General features: G+C 44.4%; 1 pseudogene; it reads left to right on the top strand.

Moving 5' to 3' along the window:
* The first annotated feature begins 2,373 nt into the window (after positions 1–2,373).
* LOC136650800 (5S ribosomal RNA) lies at positions 2,374–2,492 on the top strand (annotated as a pseudogene).
* Positions 2,493–12,644: the final 10,152 nt, after the last annotated feature.

Below are 12,644 nucleotides of genomic sequence, written 5' to 3'. Positions count from 1 at the left end.
ACAAATAATAACAAGAGATGGTACTCTCGTAGGCCCAGGCTGGCTCCAGGTTGGGGGGGGGGGGCTTGCCAAGGTGCTTTCCTGTGGTCCTCTATGTGTAGTCCACTCTAAGGTTTGTGGAAGTTTTATTGTAGTAGCAGAACTTTTTGCTTCTTTTTAAGAACATAAGAACATAAGAACATAAGAACAGCCCCACTGGATCAGGCCATAGGCCCATCTAGTCCAGCTTCCTGTATCTCACAGCGGCCCACCAAATGCCCCAGGGAGCACACCAGATAACAAGAGACCTCATCCTGGTGCCCTCCCCTACATCTGGCATTCTGACTTAACCCATTCCTAAAATCAGGAGGTTGCGCATACACATCATGGCTTGTACCCCATAATGGATTTTTCCTCCAGAAACTCGTCCAATCCCCTTTTAAAGGCGTCTAAGCTAGACGCCAGCACCACATCCTGTGGCAAGGAGTTCCACAGACCGACCACGCGCTGAGTAAAGAAATATTTTCTTTTGTCTGTCCTAACTCTCCCAACACTCAATTTTAGTGGATGTCCCCTGGTTCTGGTATTATGTGAGAGTGTAAAGAGCATCTCCCTATCCACTCTGTCCATCCCCTGCATAATTTTGTATGTCTCAATCATGTCCCCCCTGAAGCCTCTCTTTTCTAGGCTGAAGAGGCCCAAACGCCGTAGCCTTTCCTCATAAGGAAGGTGCCCCAGCCCCGTAATCATCTTAGTCGCTCTCTTTTGCACCTTTTCCATTTCCACTATGTCTTTTTTGAGATGCGGCGACCAGAACTGGACACAATACTCCAGGTGTGGCCTTACAAATCGATTTGTACAACGGCATTACAATACTAGCCGTTTTGTTCTCAATACCCTTCCTAATGATCCCAAGCATAGAATTGGCCTTCTTCACTGCCGCCGCACATTGGGTCGACACTTTCATCGACCTGTCCACAACCACCCCAAGATCTCTCTCCTGATCTGTCACAGACAGCTCAGAACCCATCAGCCTATATCTAAAGTTTTGATTTTTTGCCCCAATGTGCATGACTTTACACTTACTGACATTGAAGCGCATCTGCCATTTTGCTGCCCATTCTGCCAGTCTGGAGAGATCCTTCTGGAGCTCCTCACAATCACTTCTGGTCTTTACCACTCGGAAAAGTTTGGTGTCCTCTGCAAACTTAGCCACTTCACTGCTCAACCCTGTCTCCAGGTCATTTATGAAGAGGTTGAAAAGCACCGGTCCCAGGACAGATCCTTGGGGCACACCGCTTTTCACCTCTCTCCATTGTGAAAATTGCCCATTGACACCCACTCTCTGCTTCCTGGCCTCCAACCAGTTCTCAGTCCACGAGAGGACCTGTCCTCTAATTCCCTGACTGTGGAGTTTTTTCAGTAGCCTTTGGTGAGGGACCGTGTCAAACGCCTTCTGAAAGTCCAGATATATAATGTCCACGGGTTCTCCCACATCCACATGCCTGTTGACCTTTTCAAAGAATTCTATAAGGTTCGTGAGGCAAGACTTACCCTTACAGAAGCCATGCTGACTCTCCCTCAGCAAGGCCTGTTCGTCTATGTGTTTTGAGATCCTATCTTTGATGAGGCATTCCACCATCTTACCCGGTATGGATGTTAGGCTAACTGGCCTATAGTTTCCCGGGTCCCCCCTCTTTCCCTTTTTAAAAATAGGCGTGACATTTGCTATCCTCCAATCTTCTGGCACCGTGGCCGTTTTGAGGGACAAGTTGCATACCTTAGTCAAGAGATCAGCAACTTCATTCTTCAATTCCTTAATAACCCTTGGGTGGATGCCATCAGGGCCCGGTGACTTATTGATCTTTAATTTATCAATGAGGTCTGAAACATCTTCTCTTTTAACCTCTATCTGACTTAACTCCTCGGTTAGGAGGGGCCGTTCGGGCAGCGGTATCTGCCCAAGGTCTTCTGCCGTGAAGACAGATGCAAAGAACTCATTTAATTTCTCTGCCATCTCTAAGTCTCCTTTTATCTCCCCTTTCCCTCCCTCACCATCCAGAGGGCCAACCGCTTCTCTGGCGGGTTTCCTGCTTCTAACATATTTGAAGAAGCTTTTATTATTCCCCTTAATGTTGCTGGCCATGCGTTCCTCATAGTCTCACTTGGCCTCCCATATCACCTTCTTACATTTCTTTTGCCACAGTTTATGTTCCTTTTTATTCTCCTCATTTTTCATGGCCAGTACCATTTTCTTTCATGCTATAATGTGAGGAGAAAATGGTGGCTACCTGCAAAATGGCAGCCAAGTATAATCCTCCCTAGGATAACTGAAGGCAAGTGTCAGTGATGGGCCCTGTCAGGGTGCATATATGTCTTCACAAAGCATATTTATTGTATTTCCTTGTTACCCTGCACATGCCTGATCTCATCTGATCTTGGAAGCTAAGCAGGGTCAGGTCTGGTTAGTACTTGGATGGGAGACCGCCTGGGAATACCGGATGCTGTAGGCTCATACCATAGTCTTTCGAGACTGAAGGTTGCCAACCACTATTAAATCTATATAATAATGTAATATACTGATTTATACTATTATAGATTAATTTATCACATTTTTATACCTTCCTCCAAGGAGCTCAGGGTGGTGTACATGGTTCCTTCCCTCCTTCTATCCTCACAACAACCCTGTGTGGTAGGTTAGACTGAGAGATAGTGACTGGCCCAAGGACACTCAGGAAACTTTGTGCCTGTGTGGGGATTTGAACCTGGATCTTCCAGATCTAAGTCCAGCTCTCAAACCACTACAACAATTTAAGGAATTTATTACCACCCAAAAAAATTCTGTTAATGCTTATGAAAGTGATGGCCACTAGCTTAGATGGCTTAAAGGGGAATTTTACAAATTCATGGAGGGCATATATCATAGGCTCTGGCTATTAATCATGATGGCTATATGCTACTTCCAGGTTCAGAAGCACTGTGCCTCTGAACATCAGTTTCATGGAAGCAATGGTCAGAGACCATTCATCTCCTGATTGTGGGTTTTTCCACAAACAGAACCATTGTGGGAAACAGGATGCTGAACTAAATGGGCCTCTTGCATGATCCCACAAAATTTTTCTTATGTTCTTAGAGTGCTCCTACCAGGCCGGCTGTAGATCCTTATGAACATAAGAAGAGCCCCACTGGATCAGGCCAAAGGCTCATCTAGTCCTGCTTCCTGTATCTCACAGTGGCCCACCAAATGCTTCAGGGAGCACACAAGACGACAGATACAACCTGCGTCCTGCTGCCCTCCTTTGCATCTGGCAATCAAAGGCAGCCTGCCTCTAAAACCAGGAGCTTGCACATACCTACCATGACTTGTAACCCATGATGAACGTTTCTTCCAGAAATGTGTCCAATCTCCTCTTAAAGCCATCTAGGCAAGATGCCATCACTATTTCCACAGGCTAATTACACACAGGAATGATCTTCAGCATGACCGTGTCTCCTTAGCAGTATCACAGTTCAGCAGTAATGCAATGCAGCATTAAAAAAACACATAATTTGCAAGGTCTTATTAAAACAAACAGGGAAAACTTTCATGATGGTCCAACTTGTCTAGATTAAGATGCTGTTCAGCAGACATCTCTTGTACCACAAAGATAAAAGAAGCAACACAGGATAAGGCTGTTAGTAAATGCACCCCTTTCATGTGTTTGCTAAAGCAGTTAAATGTGAGCTCATCTCCACATTTGCAATTCAACTCGATTCAAACCCTGAAAGAAAGTCAAAAGCTTTTAGCTCCAAAGGTGTTTACAGAGTCTGTTTATGCTATTTCTGTATGCATGAACATGAAAACATTCTGAAATGTCAGTAGGAGACTGTGTCCTGGTGGGGGAGAGGAGTGTTGGGATCCACCCTGCAAATCAACAGCCCAATCCTAACTGCATTAGGATTGGTGTGTGCAAGTTATTTGCCTGTCCTTAGGGATACAAATGAGAATTCCATTGGATTTGTTTTATTTGAAAAAGGAAAATTCCATCTAAGCATACCAATTAGAATTTTCTTTGTTTTAGCTTAATTCTCAGCAGAAATAATAAGTTTATAAACCATTGTGCTCACACTAAAATTAGATTTACCTCTTAATGCTCTGGTGGACCAAATCTTATTCAAATGGAAATTGAATAAGAACTAGCACAAGAAATTGCTTTCCTGGCTTGTATTTGTTGTCAGATGATGGATAGAAAACCTCCCCCCAACATCACACACATACACACACACACAAATCCTTCCTATATCAAACCCTTTTCTTTCATCTTATATAGGTAAATACAGGAAGACAAAAAGGCTTCACATTATGTATGGATTTCTGGTAAACATTTGTGCACATCTCCTCTAAACAACTTCGATGGAGCCAATCTTGGGCCTAGCCAGAAGTGTTGGAAGTTTGGGGTTAAGGGGCATTAAAAAAATGGGCATTCCCTGCTATTTTCAAGCACCAGCTCTGGGAAAGTTAAAGAGTTTGTAATAACATTTCTGGTAGTGTCTTACTAGGAGGGGGCTAAGAGGTGCAAATGCCCCAGGTGCTGGGCTTGGAGGGGTAGCACAATGCCACCGTCCACTCCCCCAGCAGAACCTCCCGTGGCACTCAGCGGCCCTCAGAACACCTGGGATGGAGGAAGAAGGCATGGGAGATAGCATATCTAGGTGGGGGGCCGCACCCCTGGAGATGTGCCCTGGATGGCACAGTGGCCAAGAATGCCACTGTTCACCTTTCCTGTGATAGCTGGTACTACTTATCTATGGCACTGCTTACCTATGTCTCACTTTAGTGGGTAAGGCAAGTGGTGCACAATTGGGACATTTTGATAGAACAAGTTCTCAGGAACCATGGAGAAGGACGTTGTCACATGCATACGCTTTCCAAAGCATGGGGAAGCATACCACTGAGAGAGACTCACATGGTTTTTACTCACATGGCTTTCACTCCAGGATCTCCCCCCCCAAATCTGGAGCCACCACTGCTAGTGAGCAGCAGAAAAAGATGTAGGAAACAAGAGGAGGAACGAGGCAAGCATTGGTGAGCTGTCTTATGAGAGACAGGGTCCTTAAAATTAGGAAAGGGACACCACTGCAAGACCAAAACATATTCATTAAAATTATCCAGGAAGTTAAACAAGTTTTATATGTTGCAAATGCTGAAGCCTAAGAAGATATTCCATCAGGCTCAATTGCTTCACCACCCTACCCTCTGAAGGAGATCCAATGAAAAGCATCAAATTTACCATTGTTGTGTGAAAAGGGAGCCAATTAGCATGGCATTTCTGCTATACAGAATACCTGGAAAGTTCATGGTACCTTGGTTTTTACACCAATGACTAATTGATCTATGACTCATCCACACATGAAATCTTTGCTTTGTTTCTTGTATCCATTTTTCTCCTGCAACAAAGGTCACCAAACCTTTCGGTCAGAGAGCCTCATCAAATATCTGGCATGGTGTCAAGGGCTGGGAAAAAAATTAAATATAAAATTTAAATAAATACATTAGAGATGAAACTTAGATGAACGAATAAGTGAATGAATGGGCTCAAATTTCCAGGATTTCTCCAAGCACCAACACACACCACAGAACGAAAGCATACACTTTAATGGACTCAGATTCCCCCACCCCACAAGCAGCTTACTTAAATGTACAGGAGTAAATACCTCAGAAGCAGAACATCACAGGAAGCACCCAGCACATGTTCTGAGGGCCAGGGAGGCCTCCTCAATCCTCGGAAAGCCTTCTAAAGCCATCAGAGGGCACATAAAGTTACTTCCAATTTTTCAGGAAAACCAGGAAGTGATGCTTTTAAGCCTCCCCGACCCTCTGAACACCTTCTGGATGCAACTGGTTCCGGTTGCATTTGATCAAGTGGACCAGAGGCCAGATAGAGGCTCATTGCGGACCGCATCTGGCTCCCTTGGCCAGGGTTTGGAGACCCTTGTCCTACAACAAGGGATAGAACACAGAAGCAGTAGGAATGCACTGTAACATTTATGATTCAATACACTTGCAACATCAATTCAAGAGGCATGGAATGATTGCTGAAAGAGTGCTTTCATAATACAAAAACCAATAACTGGAGTGATAAGTAGCATAGCCTCTATGGTATAGCAAAATGCACCCAAAGGGGTTTCCTCTATCACAGATCCTTCATTAGTTTTTCATGTTCACACACTTATCTGGGATGTACCTCATCCACATTCCAATAACTCACCCAAGCTGCTCTCAGTGGCGTCACTAGGGTTCGCATTCCCCGGTGCGGGATGCCAGCACGTCACCCCCCCCTGCAGTGGGCAGGGCAACACCCCAGGTGGTGGGTGTGGTGATGTAACATCACTCTGCCCCCACTGGTTTTTTGGCTGTACCTTTTGATAGAACAAAGATAGAATACATTCTGCATGAAATTACGCATTGATTGATATATAACATTAATATATATAACATGGTATTATTCCTCCAAACTGTGATTTTAGTGATTTTGGTCACTAGTAGTGTCACACACACCCTCCACTTACTAACTTACTAACACCTTACTGCAGCAGTTCTCAAACTTTTAGCACTGGGACCCACTTTTTAGAAAGACGGTCTGTCCAAGAGCCACCAGAAGTGAGGTCATGGTGGAAGTGACATCATCAGGCAAATTAAAATAAATAAGTATAAATAATTAAAGTAAAACAAATAATTAAATAAGTAGAAGCCAGACCTGTCCACCAAGTGAATTTTTTCTGTAGCCTGCCTGCAATAACAACCCCCCTCTAAAATCAGTAAGGTTTTCAGCCCTACTCAGTGCCCAGTTCAATTTAACAACTTCTGTTTAAACCAGATCACTGTCAGAATCCACCTGGCTTTGCAAGTCTCAAAAAAGTTCACCTTATCAGCTGAAGTCTCTGTTTTGATCCTTTTTAGTTGGAGGGGGAGGCTTCTGGAGCATTTGTTGAGCTCCAGTCCCATCAGATCAGGACCATTCTGGTGGCTTCACATTCCCCTTTGCCTGGCCTGACCACCAGCCAAGGCACGTTTGCTTACTTGCAAGTAAACACGACCTTCTGGCTTAGTTTCACTTTCCATAGGGCTCAATACATTCATCTGCTTGGAGGGAGGGACTTCCTTCTCAGGTGTTTTTTGGGGCTGCATTCATTGGATCAGGACCATTCTGGTGTTGTTGGATTCCTCTCAGCCTGCCCTTTCCGACAGACGAAGGCAAGTTTGCCTACTCACGAGTAAACACGCAATATGGCTCACTTTCACTTTCCATAGAGAGCCATGCATTTTTGTTCTCCAATTTTTGGCCATAACTTTTGATAGAAAGAAGATATTTCACTATGGTTTTTTGCACTGCATTCTGCTCAAAATTCTGCATCCAATGGTATATAATATGATGGGGTTGCTTTTAACCACCACAATTTTAGCGCGTCACCCCCCTGTGCGCGTCACCTGGTGCAGACCTCACCCCCCGCACTCCCCTAGCGACGCCACTGGCTGCTCTCAAAACCTTTGCAAGTGGAGAGATTTACTCAAGTGCTGAGAGTAAGCAGATGGCAATACCGAACATAACAATTAGGATGAATCCCTCTGAAACTCTAAATTACCAGAAATTGAAGACATGGATGAAAAGGTAAAGCAATTCTGAATATATACTGAATGTACTGCATTAACAGTTCACCACTCATGGTATTTCTGCTCACATAAAGATTTGAAAAGACCAAGAAAATTGCAAGTGGTTGCTCAGTTCTGCCATACCTTCATGTTTCTATTGACCTTGTGTGACTAAAAGCAAGACAATCCACTTTTCTTTGCTTCTTGCCATGGAAATGCTTCCAGTGAAGGAAATCCGATTATGTGGTTATGCAGTTGATGCATTGTTTTGAATCTCAGGGCTCTTATACATTGGGATAGTGACACACACACCCACACACACCCACACACACACACACACACACACACACACACACACACAAACACACACCCTCCTCCTTTTCTAAACATAGTGCATAACCAAAATCTGCCATCTTCACTCTTCTGTTGACAATTCAATTTCCAGAAATAGCTTTTAGGTTTCACATTCTGGCTTTCTAGAATAGCCATCTGTGTGATTAAAGGGAAAGGAAATATTATATTCAATACTTGAAATGTCAACAGATGACTAGTAAATCTGACAGAGTTGTGGATACTGCTAACTTGGAACCAAAATGTTGGATGATCTTTTTGGAAGCAACATTCCAGATGCACAACTAAGTTCTATAAATCTATTCAGCCATTTAGTCTTGGGGGTGGGGTTTCTTATCTATATCTGAATACATTTGCGTCTTTGTGTAGTTTTGAGTTTTCCTCTAGTGATGGGCAAGAGACCAAAAGTGGAAAAAAATTTAACAGAAAGTTGATGTTTTAACTGGGACAAAAACTTCATTTAAAAAATCTTCGACCTTTGATAGTTTTGTTTAATTTTGCTGTTCAGTCCTTCTGATTGTAGTTCTGCCTGACAGCCACAATGTGACCCTTTGACTACACTTTCATCAGCAGCTGAGAAGAGCAGATGTGGCAACAGTCACCTTTGCTAGTCAAGAGAAGGTGCTGTAATAGTAATAGAAGCCCAGGAGAAGTGTATACTGCAAAGAAAGAAGGGCTTGACTAAGTTCAGGAGGGTGCCCGCATGGCTAACAAGCCAAGTTAGAGAGGCTGTAAAGGGCAAGGAAGCTTCCTTCCATAAATAGAAGTCTTGCCCTAATGAGGAGAATAAAAAGGGACATAAACTGTGGCAAAATAAATGTAAGAAGGTGATACGGGAGGCCAAAAGAGACTATGAGGAACGCATGGCCAGCAACATTAAGGGGAATAATAAAAGCTTCTTCAAATATGTTAGAAGCAGGAAACCTGCCAGAGAAGGGGTTTGCCCTCTGGATGGTGAGGGAGCGAAAGGGGAGATAAAAGGAGACTTAGAGATGGCAGAGAAATTAAATGAATTCTTTGCATCTGTCTTCATGGCAGAAGACCTTGGGCAGATACCGCTGCCTGAACAGCCCCTCCTGACTAAGGAATTAAGTCGGATAGAGGTTAAAAGAGAAGATGTTTCAGACCTAATTGACAAATTAAAGATCAATAAGTCACCAGGCCCTGATGGCATCCACTCAAGAGTTATTAAGGAACTGAAGAATGAAGTTGCTGATCTCTTGACTCAAATATGCAACTTGTCCCTCAAAATGGCCATGGTGCCAGAAGATTGGAGGATAGCAAAAGAAACACCGATCTTTAAAAAGGGAAGGAGAGGGGACCCAGGTAATTATAGGCCAGTCAGCCTAACGTCTGTTCCCAGTAAGATGGTGGAATGCCTCATCAAAGATAGGATCTCAAAACCCATAGACAAACAAGCCTTGCTGAGGGAGAATCAGCATGGCTTCTGTAAGGGTAAGTCTTGCCTCATGAACCTTATAGAATTCTTTGAAAAGGTCAACAGGCATGTGGATGCGGGAGAACCCGTGGACATTATATATCTGGACTTTCAGAAGGCATTTGACACGATCCCTCACCAAAGGCTGCCGAGAAAACTCCACGGAATTAGAGGGCAGATCCTCTCCTGGATTAGGAACTGGTTGAGGTCCAGGAAGCAGAGAGTGGATGTCAATGGGCAATTTTCACAATGGAGAGAGGTGGAAAGTGGAGTGCCCCAAGGAGCTGTCCTGGGACCTGTATTTTTCAACCTGTTCATAAATGACCTGGAGACATGTTTGAGCAGCAAGGTGACCAAGTTTGCAGATGACACTTTTTCCAAGTGGTGAAGACCAGAAGAGATTGTGAAGAGCTCCAGAAGAATCTTTCCAAACTGGGAGACTGGGCAGCAAAATGGCAGGTGCGTTTCAATGTAAGTAAGTGTAAAGTCATGCACATTGGGGCAAAGAATCAAAACTTTACATATAGGCTAATGGGTTCTGAACTGTCTGAGACAGATCAGGAGAGAGATCTTGGGGGGGGGGGTGGACAGGTCGATGAAAGTGTCAACCCAATGTGCAGCAGCAGTGAAGAGGGCTAATTCCATGCTTGGGATCATTAGGAAAGGCATTGAGAATAAGACAGCTAATATTGTAATGCTGTTGTACAAATCGATGGTAAGGCCAAACCTGGAGTATTGTGTCCAGTTCTGGTCACCGCACCTCAAAAAGGATATAGTGGAAATGGGAAAGGTGCAAAAGAGAGCAACCAAAATGATTACCGGACTGGGGCACCTTCCCTATAAGGAATGGCTACAGCATTTGGGCCTCTTCAGTCTAGAAAAGAGGCGCCTGAGGGGAAACATGATTGAGACAAACAAACAAACAAACAAAATATTTCTTTACCCAGCATGTAATTAGTTTGTGGAACTCCTTGCCACAGGATGATGGCATCTTGCCTGGATGCCTTTCAGAGGGGATTGGACAAATTTCTGGAGGAAAAGTTCATTAAGGGTTACAAGTCATAGTAGGTATGTGTAAGCTCTTGGTTTTAGAGGCAAGCTGCTTCCCATTGCCAGATGCAAGGGAGGGCACCAGGATGCAGGTTGTGTCTGTCCTCTTGTGCACTCCCTGGTGGGCCACTGTGAGATAAGCCAAGCTGGACTAGATGGGCCCTTGGCCTGATCCAGTGGGGCCATTCTTATGCTGCTCCTTCCCAAGCCCTGCCTCTGGCATTGTCCCACAGCTGCCGTGGGAGCTCATGTTGCTACCACTGCCCCATCGGAGAAGCAACATAGTAGCAGGTAAAGGGCCATCCACCTCCACTATTCCATCCTCATCAAGTAAGAATGTGGCAGATTCAGGTCCAGGTTGCCCTGCCCATGCTGGCCTACCACCTCTAGCCACCATCTTTCCAGTAGCCTGATCTCTGCTGGTCCTGGCTGGCATGTCTCTTTCCCAGGCCAGTGGCAGAACTATAGCCAAAACTCAGGAGAAGCAGTAGCTGTGGAACTGCCACAGCCAGCAGAGCAAGCCAGAAAAGGCGATGCCTCCATCTCTGTGGTGGCTGCTTCTGCTGTGTCCTCTTCCCTGGGATTGGTGTAGTGCAGCAATTTTTCAAGCTTTTATATTTCATGACACACTGAAATAGCACTAAAATTTTCAGGGCACAATATTGGTTTTTTTTCTTCTTCAGTTGACAAGGTGCACCACACTTCCAGTAGGGTGCTCTCATCCCCAGTGGCCCTAAATAATAATTTCCCCCAAACTCCCACAGTACACCTGCAGACCATTCACAGCATGTCAGTTGAAAATCACTGGTGGAGTGAATGGGAAGGGGCTGTTGGTTTTCTGTAACATTTTTCTTAGCACTCTTTTTTGTTAGCACTCTGGTGCTAGATGTGTTTACTTAACTGATTCTCAAGTTGGGGACACACACACACACACACACACACACACACACACACACACACACACACACACACACACACACACACACACACACGATGGGGGAGGGTGGAATCTTTTTTAAAGAGAAATGATTCTTTTGTCCTGCTTTTCTTGTTTTGGAGTCTGTCCTCTTTTTCTCAATCCTAGAGAACTACTAGGAACCAGATAAACATTGCCTTGGAGGGCAGATTTGTGATAGAGTCTGGAAGTAAGTCCCAAGAGGCTAATTTTTTCCCCAATACGAAGAGGACTGGACAATTGGATTATTAGCCTACTGTGTTTCAAAAGATGAAACAGATGGGTCTAATCTTGAATTAAAAAAAAAATTCAGAAGGGATCCCAACTGTACTGAAAAGATTCCTCTCATGAGTATTACACAATGGTGAACTACAGGTTCCCTATTCAGGACTCAGCCTCTCTGCTCTGAACCTCAGCTGACAGCACAATCCTATGTGTGATTACGTCTCACTGTGCTTAACGGGGCTTGCCCCCAGGTAAGTGTGTATAGGATTACAGCCAAATTCTCTCCTCCACTGCTCAGTTTAGTTCCTCCCTCTGCAGCTAAACTCTTTTCCCAAAGACAGAAAACACCAGATGCTCACATAACCAGGAAGGCCCATTCAAATACATTTCAGGAACAGCACCAAAATGAAAATTTCAATACTAGGAAGCTTTCAGGCCAAAAGAAGTTTAGAGTCCTATGAGTTTCAAATGAGAAATAGATATGAATCAGATTTTTTTTTGAGCCCCAAACATGCAAACCTAGAGTGACAGTTACAAAATGGCATAAGATTTCATCCTTTGGCAAGTCTTCACTGGTGGAACTACTGCCCTCTGAATACAACCCCACCCATCTCTAATAAGCAGTCATTGAAAAAGCAGAGAAAACAGACCTTAGTTACTGTCTTGTCCCAAAAATGTTCCATCTCCCACTGCCCACTTCTGGCTAATTAACCCCTCCTCCAAGAATAGCAGCTGCAGTGTGCAAAGAAACAGACACAACTCCGTATCAGTTTGAGCAATTAGCAGTAATTTATTGCTCCAATCACACTCACTGCAATTCCTCTTGTCCAGAGGCTTTCCCTCCCCCCAAAATTTTAGTGGGTAAAGGTCCAAAGCCTCCAGTCCAAGTCCACTCCAGCTCAATCTCCCAAAGCACAGTCCAGTCCAGTCCAGTCTTCTGCAGCAGAGTCTCTCCTCTGTATCTTCTACCAGCAGAGTCCTGGCAGTCCCCTTCTCCTGTAGGTATCCATCCTGTA

The sequence above is a fragment of the Tiliqua scincoides genome, chromosome 4 (genome assembly GCF_035046505.1).
Source record: "Tiliqua scincoides isolate rTilSci1 chromosome 4, rTilSci1.hap2, whole genome shotgun sequence".
Lineage (NCBI taxonomy): Eukaryota > Metazoa > Chordata > Lepidosauria > Squamata > Scincidae > Tiliqua > Tiliqua scincoides.
Note: the sequence above shows the minus strand (reverse complement) of the source record. Positions and strands in the feature narration are given on the sequence as shown.